Source organism: Peromyscus leucopus, chromosome 8b (genome assembly GCF_004664715.2).
Source record: "Peromyscus leucopus breed LL Stock chromosome 8b, UCI_PerLeu_2.1, whole genome shotgun sequence".
Taxonomy (NCBI): domain Eukaryota; kingdom Metazoa; phylum Chordata; class Mammalia; order Rodentia; family Cricetidae; genus Peromyscus; species Peromyscus leucopus.
Genome location: NC_051086.1, coordinates 58518729 through 58524728, shown reverse-complemented (window position 1 = coordinate 58524728; position 6000 = coordinate 58518729).

Genomic DNA, 6000 nt, shown 5'->3' with positions numbered 1-6000 from the left:
GTGTGTGTGTGTGTGTGTGTGTGTGTGTATGAGAGAGAGTGTCTTGCTATATAGCCCAGGCTGGCTTTGAATTCCTCCTTAGTCTCCCAAGTGCTGGGATAGTGAGTATATGCCACCACACCTGTCTTAATAGGTTGCTTTAGACTATAATGGTCATCCATTAGAAAAGGCTAGAAGCTGGACACAGTGGCTCACAAACATAATCCCAGGACTTAGGAGACTGCAGCAGGAAGATTGTGCGAGGCTAACATGTGCCATATAGCAAGACATTGTCTCAAAGGAAAGGAAGAAAATGGCTGCGAATATAGCCTATGGCAGGGTACTTACTCAGCACGCATGAAGTCTGGAGCCTGATTTCTAGCACCAAATAAAATTGGGGTACAGTGGCATACACCTGGTCCAGGACTCTGAATAGAGGTAAGAGAATCAGAAGCCAAAAGCCATCCTCAGCTACATAGTGAGTTTAAGGCCAGCCTGGGCTACATTCCAAAAGAAGAAGAAAAAGGGAGAAGGGCAGGAAAACATTTATAGAGCCTTGCTTGGTCCTGGTAAGCACCAGTTTTAGGTGAGAAGTGATGTTCTCCGTCTCAGTGATGGGATCTGTATTTGCCTTTGGTCCCCTCCCTGGGGTGTCTTGTGGGCACCGTGCTTTGTCGTGACCTGCCTCTTTAGAAACCACCTCAGAGAAAAGGGAGTCTGGGCTGAGGAACACTCTGAAACAGCAAAATGGTTTTGGAAAGTAGAGCCTGGCTTTGCAGATCCAAAGTCATAGATAGGCACCCGCAAGGACCACTGGGAAATTCTCACTGGCAGGCAGGAAACTCAGTGGAGGTCTGAGCAGATACAGCAAGCCTTTGTACTGGCGGTAGATCTCCAGATGACTTTGTCTCACAGTGAGATGAATGGCAGGTCCATCAAAGGTATGTCTCGAACCTATGAGGTGACCTTATGTGGAAAAATAAGTCTTTGCAGGTGTAACTATGTTAAACATCTTGATTTTGGGTGTGCTGTGCATTTGACGTGTTCTTATAGAATGGGAGATAGGACACACAGAAGGTGAGGTATAAACAGGTATTGAAATGATGTATCCACAGGCCACACACAGGTCGTCAGCAGTACCAGGAGCTAGGAGAAAGGGCAGATTCTCCCTCAGAATTTCATTCTTTAAATTGTGTGTGTCACCAGATGGCAGCACTCAGGAGGCAGGGGCAGGCAGATCTCTGTGAGCTCGAGGCCAGCCTGGGCTACAGAACTAGTTCTAGAACAGCTAAGGCTACACAGAGAAACCCTGTCTTCAGAAAAACAAAACGTGTGTGTGTGTGTGTGTGTGTGTGTGTGTGTGTGTGTGTGTGTGTGTGTATGTGTGTGTACCCATGGAAGAAGGGCATTGGATTCAGAAGCTGAGTCATAGGAAGTTGTAAGCCACCCAACATGGGTTCTGGGAACAGAACATAGGTCCTCTGAAAGATGAATAAGCACACTTAACTGCTGGGCCATCTCTTTAGTCCCTCCCTGGGAGTTTTTAAATAACATGTCTAACCTGTGGTCCATGAATGTGTCCCAGGATAGCAGCCCAACACATTTGCAGACCACAACATCATGTCACAATGTGAAAGGTTGAACACCCAGAAACCAAGCCTACCACAACCTGGATCTAGATTTCTGGTCTCAATAGCATGGATTTCTGTTTTGTTTTGTTTTGTTTACTCTTCTTGTGGCCATTTATCTGGACGACCATAGGGAACTCATACAGCCTGTCCTGCCATCTTGAATTCTCTCTGGCTAGGTCAACAAGGGGGAGCCATTGTACTTGCTGGCATTGGGACCCCTGACTCCCAGACAGAATACCCATCTCATTGCCCAGTCCTTACTCTTCTTTACTCTCAAATGTATCCTGCTCTTGGCTTGCTTCCCCGTCGGGTGTGGCTGGGTTTCTATCCCTTAATGGTGTCTCAGCAACAGCATCAGGGAACACAGGGCCATCATCGCAGGATCCAGTTCCTGTGTGGAAAAGGCACCAACAGGAAGGACATTTTCGGAAACCACCTTACAAAGTGGCAGGAGGGGAGGAGACTCACAGCCCACAGCTCTCAGCCAGATGTTGCCAGCAGCGACTCTAATCTGCTTTGACCTGGACACAGCTGTTATCACCTGCTTTCTTCGGCATCTCACTCAGTACCACAGCGGCCAAGGACCCATTGTCATCGGCAGTGAGTTTTCACTGTCTCATGAAAGACACTTTCATGAGAGTTGGCACCACATTCTGCTCCTTAGTGGGTATTGTTCCCGGAACGAAGTTTTTCGTTAACGAGTTTGGGGGTTTTGATCTTGAAAAGCGCTGGGGAGATAAGCTGGCTGGGCTAGCGGTGGCTTGCCTTCAGAGGCGAGTGTGAGCCAACACTGTGTTCTGGGAGCAGAAGACCAGCCCAGGAGGGGTCTGGAAACGGGCCATACGAGGGGAGTGGCAATGCTTGGTGACCCCACCTTACCCTCTACGGCCCACACACAGCCCCTGCTTTCTCCCAGGAGCCCCTTCCTGCTTTTCAGACTGAAGCTGCTGTCCTGGTGAAGACCAGGATTAGCATGGAAATAGAGACATCATTCTTTAGGGGACCTCTGTTGACATCTCCCTCTCGCATCCGCAATCCCTGGGTTGTGCTCTGAGGACAGACGATCCATTCATCCTGTCTCCTGGCAGGTGTCGACTCAAGGAGCTCTTGTGCTGGACCCCGTTACCACAGGGTCATGTAGGTGGGCCATCATGGACTCTCTCGGCCAGCTCATCGCCTGAGGAGCAGGTCCAAACCTAACATGAACTTTTCAGGCTTTCCCTTTTTCAGTCTTTTTTTTTTTTCCCTTCCCTCCTTTCTCTTGCAAGCCTTCCAACATTATTTTCTGTGTAAGAGCAACAAGCCCCGAACGCTGCTGGAAGAAGAAGGTCTGTCAAGTGCCAGGAGAGAAGTGGGGGGCGGGGGGAGATCCAGAGCTGCTGGGCAGCAATTACTGGAAGGTGTGTTCCACCCTCCCCAGCTCAGCAGGTGAGCCCTACCTGTGCCAGCCTAATTGCCACCCGTCCACGTCCCTGCGTGGTAACAAGGAACTCAAACACCAGGACACTCTTTAAATGACGCAACATTTAAATAACATCCATTTACCTTTCACGCACCTCTGCTTCGCTTCTTAATTACTAGCGGCATCTGATTTCCGAGGAAGCCTTTTACCTATGGAATTCATTTCCTCATCCTCCCCACGGGGAGGCCGCAGCCCCCCGGTGTACAGTGGTTTTCGGGTGACAGACTGATGGGCCAGAAGGTCTTGATCTGTAAGGCCAGAGAGAGGCTGGGAGAGGGCTGCTGTCTTCTCTGGAAAGGCAGCATGCTTAATGGAGTCCTCGGCGATGGAGGGGGAGGGGTGCTGCTGCGCAACACAGGGGGCTGCGGCATGAAGTGTAAATATGATGATTGTTGTCTCTTTCACGGGAGGTAAATAAATCAGCTCCGTGTAGACTCGAGAGGTGGCTGGCGATGCTGTGTACTTACATGGCATCGCGAGTCTGGCCTCTTCAGCGTGCTTCAAGCCTTGATTCATTATGCTTTCCGCCAGCCCACCAGAGGGAAGGAGATGGGGAGAATTATCATCCCGGCAAGAAACCCAGAGGTTAAGAGACAGTAAGTTGGGAAGAAGGCGCAGCCTTAGCAGCCCACCCCGAGCTCCCGCCGCTAAATCGCGCCCCACTTAGATACAAGTAATTGCCAGGTAACCTATTTTTCGGGGTCTAATTTCAGCATATGGGGGCTTTGGCTCCTCTGTATCTGAAGACTGTATGAGCAGGAAAAAAATGATTTTAATCATTTCCGTGCTTGTTTGGGGGCTGAAGGGTCCTAGAGCAAGCAGGCGCGTCTAACCTGTCCCCACTCCCGCGCGCGCGCGCGCGCGCGCGCGCGAATGAGGGAGGGAAATGCACTATCTATGGAATCATGAGACCTAGAGCTTTCCATTTCATGAAAGCATGGATCTGACATTGTTTCATCTTGAAGGATCTGTTGCCCAGGTGTCCCCAGGAAGGAAGGACTCAGCCCGAGGGATGCCCAGAGGCGGTTTCACCTGCAGGGGCTGCTCAGCGGCTGAGGTTTGCAAATAGGTCAGAAATGAAAGGTTCCTCTCCCGCCAGGTCCAATTCTCCTTGGTTGTGGAATGGAAAAGCTGGACCCTGTTAGAGTTCAGAAGGGTAGGCCGTGACTCCCTGGAGGGTCCTCCCATCCACCCTCGCATCTGCAGTCTGAGGCTCTCCTCACCCTCAGCCTTGCAGTTTGGGCGGCATCTGAGAATGGGAGTCGAGAGCAGGCTGAGTTGCCACCAGAGCTCTGTCACGTGGGTTACCAAGGAGCCATTGTACAGAGGAAACTGCCTTCAGTGTCCCCAAAGACCAATTTCCTCCAGGCCAGCATGTGTGGAGAACCTCTACCAGTCCCAGCTGCCTCTCCGAGACGGCAGCGAGGAGGGATGGATGCGGACACAGCACCTCTGGGCACCCAGGGAAGGGGCCTGAAGTGTCTGGCTGGGCATGGCTGCTTGGCCACCTCTTCCTGTCCCTGCTGGATAGAGAGAGAAGGGGGATGGGCTGCATGCAGCTCTCCCCTGTTTACTTAGCCTGAAGCCATAGCACCCAGACTGGGTCCCAGCTATATTGGGCAGGTTCTGTGGGACCAGTAAAGGCACACAGTTAATGTCGTCGTTACAGGGACCTTGCCACCGTTGTCTTGACCTGACATTCCCTGTTCTTTTCCATCCCTCTCTTCCTCTTTCTCTCTCTCTCCCTCCCTGCCTCTTCTCCTCCCCCTCCTCTTTTTTCTCACTCAGCCTCTCTGCTGAATTCTGCATTGACATCAGCACTTCCAAAAGCAACAACAGAGGAAAGTAGGTCACTGGCAGTGCCAGAGCAGAGCTGGCCCTGGGTGGGGGCTGAGTCTGGGGTACAGCCCAGCTCATGGGGAGTGGAGGGGCAGCCCCCAAACTCTATGCCTGCTGTCTTGCAGAGCACTTGGTCCCTCATACCCATACCCTTAGAGGAGGTGGTGGCATGTGTGTGCAACCTGTTTGTTGGCACGTAGGTTCCCGGATGGACCAGGTTGGGGTTTCTGCATCGTGAGCAGCACCCCCCTCCCCCACCGCCCCTCTGGTCCTAATAAAGCATTGAGAATCAAGAGACTTGGGGTGCACACACCTCGTCTTGAGAGTGGGAAGCCAGCCTCCAGAGACCACATGCTCATTGACACACATGTGTGCATAGGCCCATGACGCCTGTTCCCCTTTCTCTAGGGCTTTATCTAGAATATTGCCTCTGCTCTCTATGGCCATGGAACTCCCGCTCTACTTGAAAGATTACCCAACACGCTAATTGGGACTCCTGCTATGATTAAAAAGAAATTTCCGATTAGAGCCGCCATGCCGTAGAGCTTGGGAAGAAAACAGCTCTTTAGAAACGCAGCGGGGGCAGACTTCGAGGTTGTATTGTGGTTTGGGTTTTTTTTTCCCCCCTAACTTGGAAAGAACCTGCATCTCCCTGACATTTTCGCCTGGGCCAAGTCCAGGGCAAAGACAGTGGCCAGGTAAGGCCCAAAGCATCAAACCAGGGCCCATCTGGCAAGAGAAAAAAAAATGGTAGCCTTTCCCCTACTTTTTCTTGGGAGGGCTGTGAAGGAGCTGTTTCTGCTAGATCCCGCCCTGCCTTCACCTTTGACCCCCTGATTGGCAGATGTCACGGTCGGTCTTGGTCAGCCCTTGCCTGGGATAAAGGTTTTCTGAGCAGCTAGGCTGAGCAACACATTTCAATCTAGCGCCCTGAAGCGATTAGCTCCTAGCACTGGCAGGTCCCCAGAGAGGCTGGGGGAGGGGAGGGCGGGAGCTGTGGTCAGTCAAAGGCAGACACTTCTGAATGGTTCCACGGCTAGAGCCTAGCTCATCCCTGCTTCCAGATTTCATTAACTTGAGGAGGGAGGC